The 25,304-nt window shown below is 41.6% G+C and overlaps 1 long non-coding RNA gene across 2 annotated transcripts in view; it reads left to right on the forward strand.

The window, feature by feature from the left end:
• LOC142068642 (uncharacterized) overlaps positions 1-25,304 on the forward strand; it is a 282,297-nt gene that overhangs the window by 182,855 nt on the left and 74,138 nt on the right. For both annotated transcript variants that reach the window (XR_012664532.1, XR_012664533.1), the window contains one exon: positions 17,156-17,246. This is a non-coding gene — a long non-coding RNA (uncharacterized LOC142068642). The remainder of the gene's footprint in view (positions 1-17,155; positions 17,247-25,304) is intronic.

Genomic DNA, 25,304 nt, shown 5'->3' on the forward strand with positions numbered 1-25,304 from the left:
TTCCTGGGCGTCTGGGTGTGGAGGCTATGGAACTTGGGGAGGAGGGCGGTTGGTTACACAGGGGCTGTAGTGGCAGTCTGTGCTCCAGCTGCCTTTGCTGCAGCTCAACCATACACTGGAGCATACTGGTTTGGTCCTCCAGCAGCCTCAGCATTGAATCCTGCCTCCTCTCATCACGCTGCCGCCACATTTGAGCTTCAGCCCTGTCTTCAGCCCGCCACTTACTCTCTTCAGCCCGCCACCTCTCCTCCTCGTCATTTTGTGCTTTCCTGCACTCTGACATTATTTGCCTCCATGCATTCGTCTGTGCTCTGTCAGTGTGGGAGGACAGCATGAGCTCGGAGAACGTTTCATCTTGAGCGCGTTTTTTTTTCTTTCTAATCTTCACTAGCCTCTGGGAAGGAGAAGATCCTGTGATCATTGAAACACATGCAGCTGGTGGAGAAAAAAAAAAGGGACAGCGGTATTTAAAAAGACACAATTTATAAAACAGTGGCTACACTCTTTCAGGGTAAACCTTGCTGTTAACATTACATACATAGCACATGTGCTTTCGTTACAAGGTCGCATTTTGCCTCCCCCCACCGCGTGGCTACCCCCTCCCCGTGGCTAACAGCGGGGAACATTTCTGTTTAGCCACAGGCAAACAGCCCAGCAGGAACGGGCTCCTCTTAGTGTCCCCTGAAGAAAAGCACTCTATTTCAACCAGGTGACCATGAATTATATCTCACTCTCCTGAGGATAACACAGAGAGATAAAGAACGGATGTTGTTTGAACGCCAGCAAACATACACTGCAATGCTTTGTTGTACAATGATTCCCAAGTACGTGTTACTGGCCTGGAGTGGTAAAGTGTCCTACCATGAAGGACGCAATAAGGCTGCCCTCCCCAGAAACCTTTTGCAAAGGCTTTGGGAGTACATCCAGGAGAGCCGCGAATGCCAGGGCAAAGTAATCCTTTCACATGCTTGCTTTTAAACCATGTATAGTATTTTAAAAGGTACACTCACCGGAGGTCCCTTCTCCGCCTGCCGGGTCCAGGAAGCAGCCTTGGGTGGGTTCAGAGGGTACTGGCTCCAGGTCCAGGATGAGAAACAGTTCCTGGCTGTCGTGAAAACCGGTTTCTCCGCTTGCTTGCTGTGAGCTATCTACAACCTCATCATCATCATCATCTTCTTCATCCCCAAAACCTGCTTCCGTGTTGCCTCCATCTCCATTGAAGGAGTCAAACAACATGGCTGGGGTAGTGGTGGCTGAACCCCCTAAAATGGCACGCAGCTCATCATAGAAGCGGCATGTTTGGGGCTCTGACCCGGAGCGGCCGTTCGCCTCTCTGGTTTTCTGGTAGGCTTGCCTCAGCTCCTTAAGTTTCATGCGGCACTGCGTCGGGTCCCTGTTATAGCCTCTGTCCTTCATGCCCTGGGAGATTTTGACAAAGGTTTTGGCATTTCGAAAACTGGAACGGAGTTCTGATAGCACGGATTCCTCTCCCCAAACAGCGATCAGATCCCATACCTCCCGTTCAGTCCATGCTGGAGCTCTTTTGCGATTCTGGGACTCCATCATGGTCACCTCTGCTGATGAACTCTGCATGGTCACCTGCAGCTTGCCACGCTGGCCAAACAGGAAATGAGATTCAAAAGTTCGCGGTTCTTTTCCTGTCTACCTGGCCAATGCATCTGAGTTGAGAGTGCTGTCCAGAGCGATCACAATGGAGCACTCTGGGATAGCTCCCGGAGGCCAATACCGTTGAATTGTGTCCACAGTACCCCAAATTCGAGCCGGCAAGGCCGATTTAAGCGCTAATCCACTTGTCAGGGGTGGAGTAAGGAAATTGATTTTAAGATCCCTTTAAGTCGAAATAAAGGGCTTCATTGTGTGGACGGGTGCAGGTTTACATCGATTTAACGCTGCTAAATTCGACCTAAAGTCCTAGTGTAGACCAGGGCTTACTGACTAATTCCCTTCATAATTGCTAGAATTAGGTGCAAGACACTTGGGGTGATAGGGTCCTGATGAAATGCTATATCTTATATTTTATCTGTTGCTACAGCATGCTGTTTTGCCTTTTATTATTAGATTTTATAGAGGTTTTTCACCTTTAAATACTAGGATGGAAATACATAGACATGCCCCCCCCCCCACATGAACCTCAACACTGCATACATCTCAATCAGGCATGTCATTGTCTTGCTTTGTATCACATTGTGTGCATTTTGCCTTGTCAAGATGATTATGCCTCATAAATCCTTTCAGTGGCTGCAGGTTTAATGGGTATGAAAGTGAACCTTTGTCACTCTGTTCCAGAGTGGAAAACAGCACCAATGAAAAAAGCAAAATCACAATTTATGTAAAAGCAATTTTTTCACAGAAAAAGGTTGTATATACAGAGCTTTCTTTGAACAAAACTCCCCCTCATTTCCCCCCGCAAACTTATATTTTATAATAACTATATGTACACCCTCACCTTGAATACTATGTTCAGTTCCCGTCTCTTAAGGTACAATATAGCAGAAAAAAATATCAAAAAGCTGCTAACACACATGATTTCAGGCATGGAGGGACTTCCATGTGTGAAGCTTTTGAGAAGATTATGGTTGAGTTTAGAAAGACAAAGCTGGGGTGGGGGGCAGTGCCAGAAAGGTGTACAGTAGTACATCTGGATTAGAGAGAGAAAAGAAGTGCTCTTATTTACACTTATTTGTAATAATAACAAGGGAACTTTTAACGAAATTGAAAGGCAAGGCATGTAAATTTGAAAAAAAGGAATTTTACATAGTCAACAATTACTCTGTGGAACTCACTGCTACAAGGTTATTTTGAGGCCAAGAACTGAATAGAATTCCAAAAAGTAAGAGAACGATATGTGTAACTCTCGACATTCTTATTACAAAAGGTAAGATAAGACACAGTAAAAATATGTAAGGGAAATAACCTCTTCATGGCATAAACTGACCAGTAAGTGCTTAAGGTTGGGGAGAAGCTTCTCATCAGGAGAGGTTATTGAATAATTGTCTCTAGGGTTTTTGCATCTTCCTTTGAGGCATCTACTGTATACTGCCCTAAATGGACCATTAGTCTGTGGCATACAAGTCCTATATTATAATTTGTGTGCATTTTGATCATTCAAGGGAATGGAGGCTTTGTTCCAAACAATTTTGTCTATTATTAAAGTTAGTCTTACCATCCTGTAATTGCCAGGATCTCCTCTGGAGCCTTTTAAAAAAATGGCATCACACTAACTATCTTCCAGTCGTCTGGTACAGAAGCTGATTGAAATGATAGGTTACATACCACAGTTAGTAGTCCTGCAATTTCATATTTGTATTCAGAGTTATGAGGTCTGGGGTTGGTCTGCATCCTTTCTTCTTGGGTGGAACCCCTTCCCGATGAAGCAAGGGAAAACTTGTTTGATCACCCACAGGAGCAGGAGATCTTGAACTTGCTGCCTTAACAGGTCTTTTGTGAGAGAGGTCCCCAAAAGGGGAAGGGTATTGGAGGTGGGGATGGAGCTGAAGTGAATGGTATAGTCTGAGGCAACAGCTTCTAGCACCCATCTGTCTGATGTGATCTGCTCCTATGATGATCTGAAGTGGGAAAGACTATCCTCCTGGGGTAGGAGGGGAAAGGGTGATGCAGCAACAGACCCAGGGGGAGTGATTTGTGGCTCTCATCCAAAGCATCTTAAAGGCTGCTTCATAGAAGCTGTTGGCTCAGTTGTGGTAGTGGATGAGATTTTTTCCCTCTGCTACACAGATCTCTTCTTTGGTGGTTCTAAAGTCCTCTGATATGTAAGTTACTCGGCTGAATGAGATCTTTGGGTTGTCTGTGATCTGCTAAAATTCCTTTTGGTCACAGGGGTGTCAAAGCCTAAGAAATGAAGGGTCACTACTGAATCCTTTCACAAGCTTAGGGCCATCAAATGCAAGATCTTTAACCATGTTCTGGACCTCTCTTGTAAGCCTGAAAGATTGTAGCTATGAAGCACAGTGCATTACTATGGTGGTGGCCATCAAGTGAGTGGCTGGGTCAGCTGTGTTCAATGAGGCTTGCAAGGAGGCTTGGACAACCTTTGGAGATGAGAGCTTGGAACTAGTCCTTCTGATCTTGTGGCAAATAATCAGTAAAATCAGTGAATTTGCTATAGTTCATATGGCCATATTTAACGATTACAGCGTAGTTATTAGCTACCCAAAGCTGGAACACAGCTGAAGAGTAACTTTTACTACTGAGGAGCTCCAGATGTTCGAGCTCCCTGTCATGCGGTGTGGACTTGGTGCAATGTTTGTGTGACTCATTTACTGCATCCATCAAAAGAGAATTTGGAATGGGATGGGAGAAGAAGTACTTCAAGCCCTTTGGAGAGCCATAATACCTTTTGATTATAATCAAATTTGAACATAATACCTGTGTTGATTCTTTTGCAGATGGGAGGAATAATGGTAGATATCTGCCGTATCACTTTGGCTGATGTTAGTAGGACATCATTTATTAACAAGGATATCCTCAAGGACTAGGGGATCTCTTGAGAACAGCTGGAGTGCCCACAACTGAGGGAGAAAGACCTTTTGCAAGTGTAGCAAGGTTTAAACCCTGGGGTCTTGGTCATACACCAAGCAGAAAATGGGCTCCAAACAAAAGAACTGAGGTGGGCAGGGAAGTTCCCTGCCACTAGGGAAAGGAGAATGGGGCTTGAGCGGATCCCTGAAATGCCCAGAAGTACAAGAAAAAAAGCAATAAAATAGAAATAAAATAAAATAAAAATAAAGTAGGGAAAGGCAAAGCATTAGCAAAGCTAACCCAACACACGTGGCAAAGCTGTGTCACAGGCCACAGGAGTTTGAGAAGGAACTGGAATGGCAGGGGGTCTGCCGTTCCCTGTGGTGCCCTCATATTGGATCACGAGAACTTGTAGGGAACAGACACATACCCGCAGAGACTGCTACCAAAAATCTCCAACTGAAGGCGCCTGGGCACGCATGCACAGTGGATGCACTGATAGGGACAATATGTCTGAAAGAAGAATCAGGGCTCCCTCTAGTTCACACTCTAACCCTATTGTGGAATACATATATGTTATATGGAAATATTAACATTTTTGTTTTCTTAGATCATGTTGGTCTTCAGGCCTAGTGTGGGTACACCTTTTTCTGAAAAGACAGCCTTATATTTTAAAAGAAACATACTTGTATTTCACTCCTAACAAATATCTTGGTATACTGTGTATGTATGTGTAATGGCTCTAAAACATGTTTACTGGTTCATATAAACTATTTGAAGATGGGTATTTTTAAAAATAATTTCAAAACATTTTCTCTTAAAACAGCAATCCAGTGTCATCAGTTGTGCTGTTACTACATACCAGACAAGACCTGCGACTCTGGGAATAGACCACTAACACATTTCTGAACCAGACATTACCAGTTGATTTTTATCTTTACTTGTAAGAATAACAATTCTACCTTGATGTGCAGAATCCACTCCTCTCTATTTCCTCCATATAAGATTGAAAATACTGTATCTGCTTCCATTGTATCCCCTGGGTAATACATGAAAGAGATATTTGCCAGTGATTATGTCCACTGACTACACTTGAGGAAATCAGGGACTGAACATGTGATAAGAATTTTTCATAAACAATAGGCCTTTGAAAAGAACATGTTCAAGAGGTATTGAATTTTATCATTTACCCAGGAAAATGACCTTTTTTCAATTTCTTGGGGTGCTGTTTCCTGGGAACATCACATCTATTTATGTATATAGTGCTGTTAGGTTTTTAATTTTGTGGTGACATATTAACCTCGCTGACAAACTTCCAGGGGGTAAGGGAGTGGGCATTTATATCTATGTTGTGCGCCTATCTCACAGTATACATTTTGTTACAGATAACATAGATAGCTCTGCATTCTTTACATCTGAGATTCAAATATATTTACTGATACCTTTCTTTTCATTTAAAATAAAAAGCAGCCTACATTACTTACTGACTTAGAGCTGATCTTCAATTAGATATTGTGTATTTTCTCTGAAATTGTGGTTTTATCTGAGAAGCTTTTAATTCATGGCTCATATCCGGAGCAGTTTAACAGTGCTGTGAAGATGAGAAAGTCATTGTAAATACATTGAGAGGAGGTACTTCAGTAGGTACTAAGAGGAAGTATTTCAATAGCATAGCTGCTATGAGCATACTGATATTTGTACAGTCATTATGGCAGATGTTACCAAATGGCACCATTGCATATAGTCTTCCAAGTTTTTCTTTATGTGAGAGCAAACTTTGATTAGGGTAGACATGTTGTGCAATAATTTTTGGGATATGAAAGTTGTGGGAAAGAGGGAGCTGTGTGAGCAGCATGTGAGTTGGTTTTCTGCCTTGGTTTTATTAAAATAAATTCTTGAAACAGAATTCCTCTGTAGGAACTGGGCATTGGTGTTGTGCTGAGATTCCTGCAAAAAACACTTGACCTGAATTCGGTATTACAGTCTCATTTCAAGACTTGTATATGTGTAAATAAAGCAAGCTATGCTTAGAGTATACCTAGATACTGCACCACTGATTTCTCCTCCTTGGGGAAGCTGACTTGCAAAGTCATGGCTTTTTATGTTAGTGCTTGGTAGCAGGACGACATGGATGTCTGAACACAGTACTGGTGTCAGAAAGAGGCAAGAATATTTTAAACTGGTATGGTGGTCCTAATTTTCTATATCTGCCATCAGGACTGAGACTAGTTAAAAGCAATTTTAGAACAATAATTTTGTCATGTTTAACTGTTTTCGGTATAACGAGATGATTTTTTTTAGTAATTTAACACTCCCTTTTGTGTCCATACTAATTTTATATATATATTATATAAAATAAAAAAATCTGGAATATTAACAGTAAGATACTAATTGCATAGTGATCAGGTAAATTCCAATAAGAGCACCTACAGCAGCAATTTCTTAGTTACTATGCTGTATTTGCTTGACAGAAGATACTATACTTAAGTTTCAGTTATAAACCCCTCTCTCCATATGCTCAGATTTCTGAAAATCTGACCCATTTAAATGAAACTTACTAGGTTTGGTCATGAATTCATGGTTGAAGGTGTGAACAAAATCCTTTAAACTACGTCTAAGTTATATAAGAGTGAAAAGCACACTGGGTATTTATAACAAACAATGATCCTTTTTTTGGTCTAGGTAGTGTCAAAATTGCCTGAACTTTAAAAGCTGGAATTGGATATAATGCTAGTCATCTATGCAGGTTGTGCCTTGGCTTCGTGTGTGGAAAAGAGATGAGTTAAGAGAGCTATGCCTGTCAGGAAATTATGTACTACACATAGACAAGGCAAAGCTTTAAGCTCTCAGGTGTTCATTTCAGAAGGGATGCGTTGCGCTTGCATTAATAGCTCTGGAAGCATGAATTTTTACATAAAACACTCCGAGGCTGATTGCTGTTTTCCAACCCAGACGTTACCAGCTCTCTAGCTGCCTTATTTTCGCCTGGAACAGGGATGTATACTCATTAAATCACAAAATAAATTCAGACTTCCTCAGGGGTTGGGTAGCACCTGGAATGTACTGGGACTGCCACAGCCATTGTCATAAATATAAAGGGCAGGGTAGCCACCTTTCTGTCCACAGTGCTATAAAATCCCTCCTGGCCAGAGGCAAAACCCTTTCACCTGTAAAGGGTTAAGAAGCTAAAGTAACCTCGCTGGCACCTGACCCAAAATGACCAATGAAGGGACAAGATACTTTCAGATCTGGAGGGGTTGGGGAACAAAGGGTCTGTCTGTCTGTGTGATGCTTTTGCTGGGAACAGACCAGGAATGCAGCCTTACAACTCCTGTAAAGTTAGTAAGTAATCTAGCTAGAACATGCATTAGATTTTCTTTTGTTTAATGGCTGGTAAAATAAGTTGTGTTGGATGGAATGTATATTCCTGTTTTTGTGTCTTTTTGTAGTTTAAGGTTTCGCCTAGAAGGATTCTCTATGTTATGAACCTGATTATCCTGTAAGGTATTTACCATCCTGATTTTACAGAGGTGATTCTTTTACCTTTTCTTTAATTAAAATTCTTCTTTTAAGAACCGGATTGATTTTTCATTGTTCTGAAGATCCAAGGGTTTGGGTCTGTGTTCACCTGTACCAATTGGTGAGGATTCTTATCAAGCCTTCCCCAGGAAATGGGGTGTAAGTCTTGGGGGCATATTTTGGGGAAAGATGTCTCCAAGTGGTCTCTTTCCCTATTCTTTGTTTAAAACGCTTGGTGGTGTCAGCATACTGTTCAAGGGCAAGGCAAAGTTTGTACCTTGGGGAAATTTTTAACCTAAGCTGGTAAGAATAAGCTTCGGGGGTCTTTCATGCGGGTCCCCACATCTGTACCCTAGAGTTCAGAGTGGGGAAGGAACCTTGACAGCCATGAACACTTGAAATAAATGACAGAAAAGTAGGTCCCCAGGCACCTTTTGATCCTTTCCTTTCTGATAACATTACAGGTTGTGACTACATTTCCAGAACCCTTGTTCTAGTGTGAAGTAGTCCCCTGGCCTTTTCTGTCTATTCCTGGGTAAATTTTTTGGACTGATTAGGTTTTGCCAAAAAAAACCCCTGTTTTAGTTGACTTGAAACTATCTGTGAATTTGACATTAATTCATGAGGAGGTGGTAATGTTTGTGGTGCCCACCTTATAACTCTTAGACCAGTAGCCGGAGCACGTAGTTGGGATGTGGGAGACCAAGGTTCTCATTCCCCCTCTGTGGGATGCGGTGCAGAAACATGGATTTGACTTGCCCTCATGGTAAAAGAGTTCCCTAATCCTTGGGCTGCAGGCTATTTTGGGATGGGTCTTGTATTGTATTGAAGATGCTAAGTTTTGTATAAAATAATTTAATAGTTGGCGGACCACGTAAAGGGAATGAGACTAACTGGTCCTTTGTTAGGGTGCTAACCTGGGATGTTGGAGATCCAGTGACTATTTAATTATACACAGTGGAACAACTTCAACAGGAGAGATTGGGAGAAACCCAGGGCAAGAGCATGGTCCTGCAGTGTGGGAGATCCAAGTTCAAATCCCTTCTCAGCAGGCAAAGGGGGAAATTGGACCCTAGTCTCCCACATCAGCGATGATCACTCTAACTACTGGGCTAACCGTGATATGAGGGTGGTGCTACACTTTTTTTTTTTGGTCAACTTTTTTGATTTGCTGAATTTTGGGGGTGGGGGAAATATTTGGCTTAGGTTCTACCTGAACCAAATTTTGGTTCAATTTTTTGGAATAGCCAGCAACGAAAATATCAGTCATTCACCAAGCTCTACCTGCTTCTCCATGATCTTAACAAGGAGGGAACAAGCCCACTGCCCAGCTGGCTTTGCAAAGGTACTGGTTAACTTTTCAAAACTTGTACCAACACTGGTACTTGTTAAATGTAAAATTCCTCTTTAAATACACATGTATTAACAGGAGATCTGTTTCTTTACCTCCAGGCAGATTTCAATCATGCTTTTAACTAATCCCTGTCCCCAACAAATACATTTCTTAAGATACTAATCATACCAATTTTAATGCAGTGTTAAGATTGAAGATTTAAAATTAAAAATTGGTTTTGCAAAACCTTTCCATTTCTAATTAATTTAGACTTAGCCATTTTGCATGTGTAATACTCTCAATTCCCTTTTTTGTTTGTTTTGTTTTGTTGAATGTGAATCTTATTACTTTACTGGATTTTATAGAATACTAAAGATACAGGATGTGTAACATAACTGACTTAATACCGCTGAAGAAATTTTAACGTCAGCATTTCCTGACATTTTTACTTTTAATTGTGAAATGTTAACATTTTCAGTGATGTAGTTTTTTGTATTTATTTACAGGACTAATGCTAGAGTGCAATATAGTTAAGGTTACATAATGGCTTCCATGCTAATCCTATGTCTAGTCACTCATAACTTGTTGAAACTTCCTCATTTTGGGCCCAAATCTTCCAGGCTTATCTTCTCAAGGATAAAACTCTTGATATAAATTTGAACAAGAATGAGATACTTTTTGAGAAGGAGGAAAGTTGGAAGATGATGGAACAGGGACTTTCCCTATTATTAAAAAAAAATGTTTTCTCTCTCTGCCATTTCAACCGTTAAAACAATTATAGCATGGAAATAAACTTCTTTGTGAAGTGCTTTTAAAATATTCCTAACTGGTCTTGATTTTGGTCTTTGGAAAATGGCATTTCAAGAAATCTCAATATATTTCTCATATCTTTCAATGCCCCACTGAAAAGTCCAGCTCCAGAAAAATTTGGCAAAAGTGCACAGTGTGTGTGGCAGAACTCACCCAGGAATCTAACCTCACTGATTGTGCATTTGCAGATAACCGAGCTGCTAAGAACAATAATAGCTACTAACTTGTTAAAAGAAAAAATATTTTGTATTTAGATACATTGTATCTAAATTATACAATAAATTTACAATACAATTTAGATAAATTGTATCTGTATTATCATTGTAGATAGCTGACAGCCAGAACTGAGATATTAGATAAGAGGGAATTTTGCTCCTTTGTCCTCTTTGAGTTCCTATGTTTTAGACTGGAAAGATAAGCCCTTCATTGAGTTACTTGACTAATATCAGAAAATCTTTCTGATGCAGATCCTAGAGTCATGATGACAATTGTCAGGAAACATGTTTGAGATGAAATAATGTCATCTTACAGAGAGGTTGTGGGAAGATTAATTTGGTCATAGACTAACACTGTCTACTGAAGAGAAGAAATATCTGACAGGCTCATAGAACTTCTTGGAACAGGAGACCAAATTTTAGTCAGATCTTTTCCTGAAACATGAAAGCAGAATGAACCATTTCTTAGGATCTATTTTTAGAAGTGCTGTCAAGTTGAAACCTTTAACAGGAGATGTCAACATCAGGTGACAAGGTAGATTTAATTCTGCAATGTTGCCAATTCTCACCATTTTATCATAAGTCTCACAATATTTGTTGTTTTTCTTAAAGCCCCAACTCCTCGAGGCATGTGATTATATATATATGAGAGTCTCCCATATGAGCACCTGCATGCATGCATTACAACTGCTCCTCAACTTCCCTCATCTTCAGAGACTTTCTGTTTTCAAAATCAAAACTACACACAACCACCTCTCTAGTTCCACAACGGACTGCTGATTGGTGGAGCTGATCACAGAACTGATTGCCTCTCTAGCTAACTCCCCCATGTCTTAACATCCACTTGAAGAATCAGGAGGTTCTTCTCTCTCTCCCCCTAATCATGCAGGCCCTTTCCCTATTATATGTTCTTACTTTTCTCCCTCAGTTGCCCCCTCAGTAGGAAGAAGATTTTTGAAGGAGTCTTCAGGAAACTGGTACTTGAGGAGAAAACATGATGTTGTAGCTAGCAGGCCCAGATAGGATCAAAGGGGTCCCTGCTCGTGGCCCAGCTCTGCAATTGTATTCTGCCTCCCCCACTCTACAGCAATGTTGCAGACAAGCCTTAAGCTGCTTGGGGTGAAAATTCAGCAACAGAATCTGGCATTTTGGAAGCAACAAGTCAGATCCTGGGCTGTTTTTTTCTATTCTGACAAGGGTGAAATAGTTACTGGAGCAGGGACTTCAACTTGGCTTTCCTAGATCCCAGGCTACAGAGCCATTCTAATGCACTCTCAGACCCAATGACTAGTACATTATTTCATACAAATGATTCAATAGGAGAAATTGAGAGAGACCTACCTCATAATAGCCTGGTGGTTAGGTACCAACGTGAGAGGGGGGAAGACCTGGGTTTAAGTCTCTGCTGCAGATCAGGAAATGCAAACCTGGGTCACCACATCCCAGGTGTGGGCCCTAATCATTGGGCTATAAGATGCTGCTGCCACTGCTGCCTCAAATGTAGCCCTTCACTTTTATTGAAATAATGTTAAAAATGTCTGGAAGCAAAACATTTAGGGGACCACAGAATTATTAAATATTATTATTATATTTTTTTACTTCTCAAAACTGCCAGCAAACCAAAATATAAATCATTAGCCAAGTTCTAATAATGCCTGTGGTCAGTATCTTTAATCCCTGCTTCCTCAATCGTTCTGTTAGCCTTACACCCACTGACGGTGGCTCTGGCTGCCACAGACACTGAAACTAAAGCCAGTTTTAGAAACCAAAAACAGCCATCCATACTCTTCTTTTCCTCCTCCACCACCACTTTTTTGGCTCAGGTTCCTCATGCTTATTGCAAGGCAAAATTACCCAAGGCCAGCCTAAGAGTTCTGTGCACAGATCCTGTTCTCGTATGAGCTTCCTCAGATGTGCAGATGTGCTGCCTGGCCTAACCTGCCATGTTTCCTCTCTCTTTCCCATGCCTTCCACTAGCATTTCCTTAGGAATTTAGTAGAGTATTGAGGCCCATGCTGCCTGAAAATAATTACTCCTTTTCCTGACAATTTTGGGGTGTTAATTCAAGACTATTTCTGGTAGAAAAAAAGATCAGATAGATGTTGCCTAATACTGGTTCTATCCAGATTGACTGACAATGGACAGGCCCATTACTACATTGAGTCAAGGACTATCTGATAGAGATTTCTCCTCAGGTGTTTCGTTGTCCTACAAGGAAGTTTGTTTACATGTATCAGTTTGCCTGTGCCACCAAGGCTAGCTGTGCTTTGTGGACCAATTTCAGGCAATGTACTTTGACCTGTCTCATGTTCCTTGTTTGTTCATCAGTCTAGTGGTAGCTCTGAATGCCAGTCTATGACAGGAAGATCACAGATGATTGTTGGTAACCCATCCATACAAGATGGAATCTGTACATACTAACCAGACCTTTCAGTTGTTTGAATCCCTTGGTGGTTTCATGTATTTCCAGTTGCTCCTTGCTGCCTTTTCAGGAGCTGGTTCATCTCTGTCAGACTTTAGCTGCTTCTAGTACAGCTGTCTAAGGAAAGATTTCACAACTTGTATTTCTTCTAGGAACTTCTCAATTCTTTCCAATATGGGGACTCACTTACTTTTGTGTGGCAGTGACCAGATGTGAAATTATTCCATGGTGGTGATTTGCCTCTGTACCCTACAAATTGTCTTGTTTATCAGGGGAATTTTCAGAGTCAAAAACCAAATTATCTTCTGCATCACTAAGGAAGTTATATAGGCCCCATTCAATTCAAGGCAAATGGTTGTCTCAGAAAATTCATCTGAATAATTTCCTAGATTTACAAGCGGTTAAGAAAGTGGTTCTCTGCATCGTATGGCAAATTTTATAAATGTTTATAAACAAATGCTAGAAATCTAAATAGTAAAATGAGTGAACTTGAGTGTCTGGTATTAAATGAGGATATTGATATACTAGGCATCACAGAAACTTGGTGGAATGATGATGATCAATGAGACATGGTAATATCACGGAACAAAATATATAAGGAGGATAAAGTAGGTTGCATTGGTGGGAGAGTGGCACTATATGTGAAAGAAAGCATAGAGTCAAATATATTAAAAATCTTAAATTACTCAAATTGTTTACCATAGGATCTCTATGGATAGAAATTCCATGCTTGAATAACAAGTATAGCAGGAGGAAGGGTGACCACCTGACCAGAATGGTGATGGTGTTTGTGAATGCTCTTGGAGATTAGCGAGGTTACAAAAACAGAAAACGCAACAATAATGGCGGATTTCAACTATCTCCATATTGACTGGGTATATGTCACCTCAGGATAGGATGCAGAGATAAAATTTCTAGACACCATTAATGACTGCTTCTTGGAGCAGCTAGTTATGGAACCCAAGGGGAAAGGCCTTTTTGATTTAGTCCTAAGTGGAGCACAGGATATGGTCCGAGAGGTGAATATAACTGAACTGCTTGGTAATAAGGACCATAATGTTATTAAATTTAACTTCCCTGTAAGGGGGAAAATACCAAAGAAACCCATCACAGTAGCATTGAACGTCAAAGAGGGGAAGTGCACAAAAATGTGGAAGCTAGTTAAATGGAAATTAAAGGGAAGAGTCACAAGGGTGATATGCCTGCAAACTGCATGGAAACTTTCTAAAAACACCATAATAGTGGTTCAGATTAAATATATACCCCAAATAATAAGTAAGAAAACCAGAAAGATGCCACCACGGATAAAGAGCAGAGTAAAATAGGTGGCTAGAGGCGAAAAGACATCATTTAAAAATTAGAAGTCAAATCCTGCTGAGGAAAATAGAAAGCAATGTAAACCCTGGGAAGTCAAGCTGAAAAGTATACTTACAAAGGCCAAAAAAAATTTGAAAAGCAACTATCAAAAGACACAAAAACTAACATCACACTTTTTAAGTACATCAAAAGCAGGAAGCCTGCCAAACAATAAGTGGGACAACTGGATGATCAAGGCGCTAAAGGAGCACTTGAGAAAGACTTGCAGAGAAGCTCAAAGAATTCTTTGCATTGGTTTTCACTGCAGACAATATGAAAGAGATTCCCACATCCATGCCATTCTGTTTAGGTGACAAATGTGAGGAACTGTCTGAGATTGAGGTGTCAATAGAAGAGATTTTGGAACAAACTGTTAAACAGTAAAAAGCCATGACCTGATGGTTTTCACCCAAGAGTTCTGAAGGAACTCAAATATGAAATTGCAGAACTACTAACTGTCATATGTAACCTATCACTTAAATAAGCCTCTGTACCAGATGACAGGAGGATTGCTAATGTAATGACCATTTTAAAAAAAGGCTCCAGAGGCGATCCTGGCAATTACAGGGCAGAAAGCCTAACTTCAGTACCAGGGAAATTGGTTGAAATTATAGTAAGGAACAGAATTATCAGACACACAGAATAATAGGATTTGTTGGGGAAGAGTCAACACAGCTTTTGTAAAGGGAAATCATGCCTCACCAATCTATTAGAATTCTTTGAGGGGGTCAACAAGCATATGAACAAGCGTGATCCAGTGGATATAATGCACTTGGGCTTTCAGAAAGCCTTTGATAAGTTCCCTCACCAAAGGCTCTTAAGCAAAGTAAGCAGTCATGGCATAAGAGGGAAGGTCCTCTCCTGGATCAGCAACTGGTTAAAAGATAGGAAACAAAGGGTAGGAATAGGTGGTCAGTTTTCACAATGGGGAGAGAGAGAAATAGTAGGGGCCTCCAAGGATCTGTACTGGGCCCTTTGCCGTTCAACATAGTCATAAATGATCTTGAAACAGGGGTATACAGAGAGGTGGCAAAGTTGGAAAGAGATATCACAAAACTGTTATTATCCTGATTGTGTATGAGTAAAGGGCAGCGGAACTTAACCTGCCTGGACTGAGGGGTTCACCATAAACTGAGCCTCACTTGCTAAGCACGGGTACGGATCCCACTGAAGATGGGGGTCAGGGGGTGGGGACTACCTAACGGAGTGGACGCTGCCTACAGAGTCCCAGAGCTGATTGGATTCAACTGAGAGTCCTTGTTTCTGTTCAGTGATTGCTAGAGGTGAAATCACTGATGAGCTGGTCTGGGGGCTAAGCCTTAGATCTAGTACGGGGACAGTGGTGCAGTGAAAGACAACAGAGGCAGTAGCACAGAGTTCCCCACTTCCCACTAGAATTGATAAGAGCTGGGCTAAGTGGGGGAACTCAGAAAGTGGCATTGCAGAAGTAGCAGTGGTAAAGAGCAGCAGGGAAAGAGAAGGCTGCAAGTGGCCAACAGTAGCAGAGGTGGCAGTGAGTGGCCAGCAGCAGCAGAGATAGCCCCAGCAGCAGTAGTGAGCCAGTTGCAGAGGTGGCGGTAACAGCAGAGACACCGTACACCCCAGCCACCACCACCACCTTAAGGGGTCAGAGGTGGACCCATGTAAATGCATCTCTGAACTCTGGGTCTTGCTGACGAGGGACAACCCCACCTTGGGTGGGGTGCAGCAGAGGGAAAGGGGAGTGGCATGTTAAAGGACACTTGTTTGTTGGACTCTTACACCACAAGGTGGGAAACTGAGGCAAAGCATACTGACCAATATACTGTGGGGTGGGTGTTTGCTTATGGTTACATGCTTTCAATTGTGGTTGTGGTGTTTCCCCAAATTAATACTTGGTTCCCTTCAGTTTTCTTTTGTTATGCATAGACTCAGTGCTTGCAAGTGGGGAAGTATTGCCTCTTAGAAGCACTTAGGGCTGATGGTTAGTTTTCCCAGATTACTTGGGGATTGAGTGGGGACTTGATTTCCCAGATTGAGTGGGGACTTGAGCTGATTCTGTTTTGTATGTTAAGAGGAACCCTTCGATATTGAACCCAACCCTTGTTGCTCTCATCTCCACATGGAAGAAGGATTACATTAGAATTGGAAAACGTACAGAGAAGAGCAACAAACATGATTAGGGGTATGGAACAGATTCCATACGAGGGGAGATTAAAAAGACTGGGACCTGTCAGTTTAGAAAAGACGACTGAGGGAATGGGGATATGATAGAGGTCCATAAAACCATGAATGATGTGGAGAAAATGAAGAAGGAAATGTTATTTACCTCTTCACATAATACAAGAAACAGGGGACTGGATGAGAGGGGATCAATCACCTGATAATTGGTCTATTCTGATCATCCCCTCTGAAGCATCTGGCATCGGCCACTGTCAGTCAACAGGATACTTGGCTAAGTGGATCCCATTGGTCTGACCCACTGTGGCCATCCTTATGTTCTCTCTGGATCTGGTTGCTATTCATGTGAAAAGTAACAATAGAATATCCATTGCCTACTGACATTTCCAGGCTTGAATAATAATACAGTGCAAGTTAAACATCTTGAATGAAGCAAGTAATTCTCTTGCTCCTGGAGCAGGAAGCTAGGATGATAACTGGTGCTTTGTGAAGAACCCCTCCCTCACCACAAATTTTTCATAAAATTCCATGTGGAAGAGAAATGTCTGAATCCTTCCTTTTTTTCCCCTACAGAGAGATGGAGAAACCTTGGTATTCCCTCATATTTGGCACATGAATTTGCTGAAAGTCTTCATTTCCATTTCTGTGTTATAAACATGGAGATCAAGTATCATGCCTTGTGATGATTTGTCTTATTTAAGGTTAATAAATCAGAATGTATTTGCCTCTTCACAGTCAACTGCCCAAGCTGAGAAGACAATCAGTTTTCAAACAGCTTCACCTGTTGGCAATATATTGTGAAGCTAAAGCAGTGTATTTTTTGTTTTGTTTTTTCTTAAGAGCTTCTGTGCTTTGAAGATGAGGAGGAATATCCCAGGTGTGATGGATCATGGTGCTCCAGGTGCCTACTTCAGAGAAGGAAAAATTATAGGTAAGTAAGTACTTATCTTTGATTTCATTTATAGTTACAGAGAATAGCTAGGAAATATGACCTAAGTGTATCCTAAAGTGGACCTTTGCGGTAGGGGCATAGCTACGGGTGGGCTGTGGCCCACCCACTTAACATCCAGGCCCAGCCCCAGTTCTGCTCTGGCCCCAGTGCTAGCCCCGCCCAGATCTTGAGGATGCCGCACGCCAGGTGCGTACACTCCCAGCCCAACGAGAAGGGGAGGGACAGCAACGATACAGCAGCCGAGAGCCTGATGGGCATGCATACATGTACGCCGCAGCAGGAGGAGGGCGGCAGCAATCATCACAAAACATAGGTGTGCCACCTCGGGGAGCTGGGCCTGGCGTGGGCCGGTGCGACGGGGACAGGTTCCATGAGCCATGCATGTTAGAAAGCGGTGTCTCCTCCCAGAGCTGGGTGCACACGCAGGACCCCAGACCATCCATCACCCCCAGCAAGGCCAGCTGGAGGGGGAGAGCGAAGACGGTCCTCCCCGATCCCTCCTGCCCCCTCTCCCCTCTGTTCTTGCCTACCTCCCCTGAAGTAGGGGCCCACCCAAATGTTCCATGCTAGCTATGTCACTGCTTTAAGGTAAATAAAAAGTACCCAAACTTGATTACCTTTTAGAATCTCAAGATTTTTAAGCCAAACTCTCTTGAGGGCCTGACTCTTAGGACTTTTGAAGGCTCATTAAATGTCAGTAGCACTTAAGCTTTTATTTGTCCAAGTCACTTTTTGAAAATGGAATTTAGGCTCCTGGGTCACTTAAATGCTTTGAAAAATCTTAACCTGAAATATAGTATGTTGTTGTGGCAGAGCAGTTTTCAGCTATGTCAATAGTTTTTCAGCATCTAATTCCAGAGTAAAAAGAAAAGGAGTACTTGTGGCACCTTAGAGACTAACAAATTTATTTGAGCATAAGCTTTCGTGAGCTACAGCTCACTACATCGGATGCATACAGTGGAAAATACAGTGGGGAGATTTTATATACACAGAGAACATGAAACAATGGGTGTTACCATACAGACTGTAACAAGAGTGATCAGGAAAGGTGAGCTATTACCAGCAGGAGAGCGGGGCGGGGGTGGCGGGGAACCTTTTGTAGTGATAATCAAGGTGGGCCATTTCCAGCAGTTGACAAGAACATCTGAGGAACAGTGTGTGTGTGTGTGGGGGGAAATAGTTCTACTTTGTGTAATGACACATCCCCTCCCAGTCTTTATTCAAGCCTAAGTTAATTGTATCCAGTTTGCAAATTAATTCCCATTCAGCAGTCTCTCGTTGGAGTCTGTTTTTGAAGATTTTTTGTTGAAGAATTGCCACTTTTAGGTCTGTAATCGAGTGATCAAAGAAATTGAAGTGTTCTCTGACTGGTTTTTGAATGTTATAATTCTTGATATCTGATTTGTGTCCATTTATTCTTTTACGTAGAGACTGTCCAGTTTGGCCAATGTGCATGGCAGAGGGGCAATTCCAGAGTAGCTCTTTGCCCCATGGTCTTCAGAATGATTTTATTCTCCTTCCTTAAAGACTGTTCATGAAGTAAGTAGGAGCATTAGAGTTGAAATATGATAAATCTGAGTTTAAACAAGAGCTATTTGAAAAGAGGAATTTTTTTTGTATAGTACTTGCATGTTACAGTAAGTTAAAATTTCAGCAGAAAATCTCATCAGAGGATATTCAGACCAGCTTTTGTTGAAAAATGACCCTCCTTTAACAAAGAAAGATGCTGTTAAGGAGGAATCTGTATCAGAGGCAGACAGAGTGGATGGCCTTTCAGGAAATGCTGTGCCTCGAAGGCAGTAAATTTAGATCTTCTCTTCACTGCAGACAAGCAAAAAGGTGTGTTCTTATCTTGAGTTAGTTAACCTGAGTTAACTAACACAAGGTAAAATACTCATGAAGACAAGGCAGTTCATAGTTTTCATATCTTTTTCATTTTGGAAACAAGGCCTTCACATATAAGATTAGAAGCTAGTGCTTAAATTAGTCATGAGACTACAGCTGTAGGAAAATGTTAAAGGTGGTGGTGAGAATGTTAGCAGCAGTGATCAGCAGGGACACTTATACTCTGAAATCAAGAGGTAGCGGTGAGAAAGGAGAACAGGTAAGTTTTAATATTTTTCATTCAAGTGACTGGTTGTAGAAAAGGATCCAGGATAGCCCTCAGTTCTGAGGTATATTCAGAAAACAAAACTGGATGTGCCATAACTTTATTTTAAGTTCAATGACTCTGAGGAGGCTTCAGTTTCATGGCTGGTATCAAGCGTTTCTCATTGTACCAGTTGTCATACTGTTTTCCTTTGGTCCTGGGGCAGGTGTGGACAATTTATCTCATTTTGACTGAACCTGGTTCTAGGCAGACATTGAGAACAAGACTGGCTTTCTCCTGAGGCAGGTCCTTGTCCCAGTGTCAGTAAGCTGTTGTGTGATGGATGTTTTATTATTTTCCTTCTTCTTTGGAAATGTCCTTGCCAGAAGCACTGTGGGAACAGAAGAACTACCCTATGATGGACATCTAATATTATGTCTTTATTCCTTGGGAATGTGCTTGTCTCATACTCAGCTGGCAAAAGTGACCTTGTCTGCGATGAACAATATGAATGAGCATTTATCTGAGCTTCAATCTGAGTTCTCAAAATTTGTTCAGAGCATATGAGACAATATTTAGGTATCTACTTCTCTGATGGGGAATGGGATGGGAGCAGTGAGTGCTGACTTTCAAAAACAAACACTAATCTCAGACAAACTACTGCGTGTGTGTCAAGACTTACTAAAATAGCAAAGTGCAAAAACTGTAATTGTATCATCTGTAGTATCAAATGGTTTAATTAGTGGTATAAACACAGAAAAAATACATCTCCCTCAGGAGAGCTATGGAGTTGAGAAAATATCTATACCAAGCCTAGGACTAAATGCTCATTGAAAAATGTCAAATCCAGGGATTTGTCATAATGCTAGAATAGCATAATCACACCTTGATAGAAGAGTTTCCCCAGAAATGGAAGAGTAGTAGAAGACACTGGAGAAACTGCCAATATCTAATAAAGGGCTTCTTTAATGTAAAATAAATGATTTTTCATTTGAAGGATGCTGGATATAGATCTCAAAGAGACAATAATATTTCTTACCAGGAATGGACTACTATTCTATTCTTTCTACTGAGAGAATACAAACAAAAGAAATGTAAACAATATGGACCATCAGTTGAAATGCTATATTTATTACTAAGTGTGAGAAACAGTAGTTAAGAGAATTTGCTTTGGACTGCCTTGTTCCTGCTTCAGTACTAAATATATATTGAAATGGTGAGAGAAAATCTGAGTTGAGAAGCTTTCAATGGACATGGAGCTGGGAAGTGGGCAAGAGATTAGAAAACATGAAGTCTTTTAATCAAATATGCCTCAAAACACAGTAATCAGGAGTGAATTGATGTGTGCCAATCACTTTGCAACACAGTTGGCAATTTCCTGAAATATCTTTGGGAGATCCAACTGAATTAAGTTTAAATAGTTTTGGAGTCCTTCTGTATTATAAATGCAAAGTTCATGTATTATTGGGGGATTGTGTGTGACTTCTCAGGGGTGAGGGAGGGGGAATGGTCAGGTGAAAAGATGACTAATGTAAACCCTAGGAAGCTTTCTGAGCATCAAAGAACTATTTTAAACCATGTGCCAGACAAAAACATACTCTTAGGATACACCAAGTTACGTGGGTTTCCTCAGAAATACCTAGGGGAAGGTGAATGCAAATTCCAACCTCTGAACTCAACCTTTTGAAGCGATACACTGAGGAGAGAATCATTGTCTGACTGATTACATATTCACGGTCTCTGACGATTAAAGGCCCAACCTGCATGAAGGAAGGGCTATTCTATGGATATATGTGCTTGTTCTGAGTAAAAAGCTGTAATGAACTTATAGCTACAGAAAAGCTCCTTGGTTGGGTTTAAAGGACTGATCACCAGCCAGAGCCTTTGTTGGAGCTGGGCTGATCTCTAAGCTCATTATCATAGGTCTAGGCCTTAATATGTTTTCTCTGTCATGTTTTCATGTTAAGAGTAAGTGTGTAGGGCATTGCGGTCACTTATAACTGTGGCAATTACACTGTTCATAGCCTCTGAAGAGAAGCAAAACACAGATGCAGGCCTATTTAAGCTGTCTGCCTTGCTGGGGAATTCACAGTGTAGGCAGGGAAGTGTGCAGCCTGAAAACACTCTGGTCCTGAGGGAGAGAGGCATGGGTCTCCACCCAAAAGCAGTGACATGTGAGGAGCCGGGAGCCTAGAGTGAGTGCCCTTGCTAGACCACAAGGGGAAATACAGATGCATTTGCCCTAAACTGTGACGCCCTTCATTGAAAGAAAGAATAGTAAATATGGCAGGCGACCAGCTTGACTTAACAGTGAAATCCTTGCGGCTCTTAAATACAAAAAAAAAAAGCTTACAAGAAGTGGAAGATTGGACAAATGACCAGGGATGAGTATAAAAATATTGCTTGGGCTTGCAGGAGTGAAATCAGGAAGGCCAAAATACACCTAGAGTTGCAGCTAGCAAGAGATGTTAAGAGTAACAAGAAGGGTTTCTTCAGGTATGTTAACAAAAAAAAAAAGTCAAGGAAAGTGTGGGCCCCTTACTGAATGAGGGAGGCAACCTCGTGACAGAGGATGTGGAAAAAGCTAATGTACTCAATACTTTTTTTGCCTCTGTCTTCACGAACAAGGTCAGCTCCCAGACTACTGCACTGGGCAGCACAGCATGGGGAGGAGGTGGCCAGCCCTCTGTGGAGAAAGAAGTGGTTAGGGACTATTTAGAAAAGCTGGATGAGCACAAGTCCATGGGGCCGGATGCGTTGCATCCGAGAGTGCTAACGGAGTTGGCGGATGTGATTACAGAGCCATTGGCCATTATCTTTGAAAATTCATGGCGATCGGGGGAGGTCCCAGATGACTGGAAAAAGGCTAATGTAGTGCCCATCTTTAAAAAAGGGAAGAAGGAGGATCCTGGGAACTACAGGCCAGTCAGCCTCACCTCAGTCCCTGGAAAAATCATGGAGCAGGTCCTCAAGGAATCAATTCTGAAGCACTTACATGAGAGGAAAGTGATCAGGAACAGTCAGCATGGATTCACCAAGGGAAAGTCATGCCTAACTAATCTAATTGCCTTCTATGACGAGATAACTGGCTCTGTGGATGAAGGGAAAGCAGTGGACGTGTTGTTCCTTGACTTTAGGAAAGCTTTTGACACGGTCTCCCACAGTATTCTTGCCAGCAAGTTAAAGAAGTATGGGCTGGATGAATGGACTGTAAGGTGGATAGAAAGCTGGCTAGATTGTCGGGCTCAACGGGTAGTGATCAATGACTCCATGTCTAGTTGGCAGCCGGTTTCAAGTGGAGTGCCCCAGGGGTCGGTCCTGGAGCCGGTTTTGTTCAATATCTTCCTAAATGATCTGGAGGATGGGGTAGATTGCACCCTCATCAAGTTTGCAGATGACACTAAACTGGGAGGAGTGGTAGATACGCTGCAGGGTAGGGATAGGATACAGAGGGCCCTAGACAAATTGGAGGATTGGGCCAAAAGAAATCTGATGAGGTTCAACAAGGACAAGTGCAGAGTCCTGCACTTAAGACGGAAGAATCCAATGCACCGCTACAGACTAGGGACCGAATGGCTCGGCAGCAGTTCTGCAGAAAAGGACCTAGGGGTTACAGTGGACGAGAAGCTGGATATGAGTCAACAGTGTGCCTTTGTTGCCAAGAAGGCCAATGGCATTTTGGGATGTATAAGTAGGGGCATTGCCAGCAGATCGAGGGACGTGATCGTTCCCCTCTATTCGACATTGGTGAGGCCTCATCTGGAGTACTCTGTCCAGTTTTGGGCCCCACACTACAAGAAGGATGTGGAAAAATTGGAAAGAGTCCAGCGGAGGGCAACAAAAATTATTAGGGGACTGGAACACATGACTCATGAGGAGAGGCTGAGGGACCTGGGGATGTTTAGTCTTCAGAAGAGAAGAATGAGGGGGGATTTGATAGCTGCTTTCAACTACCTGAAAGGGGGTTCCAAAGAGGATGGCTCTAGACTGTTCTCAGTGGTAGCAGATGACAGAACAAGGAGTAATGGTCTCAAGTTGCAGTGGGGGAGATTTAGGTTGGATCTTAGAAAAAACTTTTTCACTAGGAGGGTGGTGAAACACTGGAATGCGTTGCCTAGGGAGGTGGTGGAATCTCCTTCCCTGGAAGCTTTTAAGGTCAGGCTTGACAAAGCCCTGGCTGGGATGATTTAGTCGGGGATCGGTCCTGCTTTGAGCAGGGGGTTGGACTAGATGACCTCCTGAGGTCCCTTCCAACCCTGATATTCTATGATTCTATGACTCCTTGGGAATAATAAGGGCCTATGAATAAGTTACAAAAAATGTAAAGTACTGGCTAGACAGGCATGATTAAAAATAGAGTGAACAGGATGAGAGTAGTACTGAGGAAAAAGCAAAATACACGAATGCAGTGATGGCACTGTCAGAAAGATAACCCAGTAAAAAGACAACTTGATTTACAAAACCACAATTTCCTCTGTAATGCTCATCTACAAGTCTAATGACCTTGATAGTCTAATGCAGGGATCCATGTTGCTTCCAGAGAGCTTTTAAACTACTAGTTATCAGACTCATGATAACTAAATCCAGTGGTGTTGCATATCAAAGGGATGACTTTTTGTGGCAGTGTTCTCAGATCTAGCCTGGTGTATAATTCCCTGTTCTTTGTTCCTTTGGGGAAGGATGAAGAGCCCAATACCTTGAGCTCTTACAAGGAATAAGCTAATGCTTGCATAGTGTTTGTCTCGACAGTGCAGTCAAAACAACTTGACAGGAATTGAAGGAATGGTCAAAAATAGTCTACTTCAACCACTCTGTGAAGTATATACTTGGCCACATTATTTTTCCTACAGAATGCTGTTTTCATTCCAAACTAACCATTGGGTATAACTTTTTTTAAAAAAAGATTCTGTGCATTGTATTTACTCTGGTTTGATGCCTGCAGAAATCCCTAGGAGGAATGGGTCTAAGCCAAATAATATTGATAAAGTTTCTGTTGTACTGAGCTCACCTGACCTGTGTTAAAGGTTTTTCTGCAGCATGAACGTTTGCAGTTTATTATTCAGCCACTAGATGTGTCTGTGTGCTGAATAGAATTCCACGCAAAATTTGATCCCTGGTGAACAAGGTAGACTTTTCAATTCAATAGCTTGGAATTGAAGCTATAGAGAAGCCAGTTAGGGTCTGTAATTGTAGTTTTCTTAATGAATACATTTTGCGGCTTAAGAACCATGAGTCCATGTATCACAGTTCACCATCCATCAAATATTCCAATCCATATTTTCTATTTAGGACACAAGCAGATAAGAACATATAGAAGTTAACTCCTAGCAAACAATTTCTGGAACTAGTTGGTGATAACTTTATCTCAAGAAAGAGAGCTATGAGTCATATAACATCAATAATGTGGCCTTTCATTGGGCTTCAAAGTCATTTAGTGCTGTTGCAAATAACATTGACAAACACAGTTGTTCTCTTCAACAATAGAAAAACCACTGCCTGCACTTTAAAAAAAACAAGTAATTACTTCAATAATTGCCTTTTAAAATTCAGCCTTCAGGAAGTGACCTTAGGTTTACTTACAGGAACCCATTAAGACATAATACCAACACTTGAGCACTCTTGGATGTTGTCATTACAATTGTGCTTAGAGTTCTTTTGGAATTGGCCTGAAATACAGGATTCAATGCTACTTGGTTGCTGTGATCTAGAGCTAAATGAATGCTGCACAAAAGAATTTGTGAAGGTTCACTAGAAAAAGTACCACAGATTCACTTCAGTTATATTTGCAACTTAGCAGATGTGTATGAGGTTTTCTTGGCAAGTGTATCATATGAAGAACAGGTATGTAATGAATATTCATGCAACCACATGAGCATCAAGATTCAAACCAGAAGACTGCCTGGCCATTTTGGAAATACTGGGAGTTTGGGAGTCATCCTTTTAGGTAT

Source organism: Caretta caretta, chromosome 1 (genome assembly GCF_965140235.1).
Source record: "Caretta caretta isolate rCarCar2 chromosome 1, rCarCar1.hap1, whole genome shotgun sequence".
Taxonomy (NCBI): Eukaryota; Metazoa; Chordata; order Testudines; family Cheloniidae; genus Caretta; species Caretta caretta.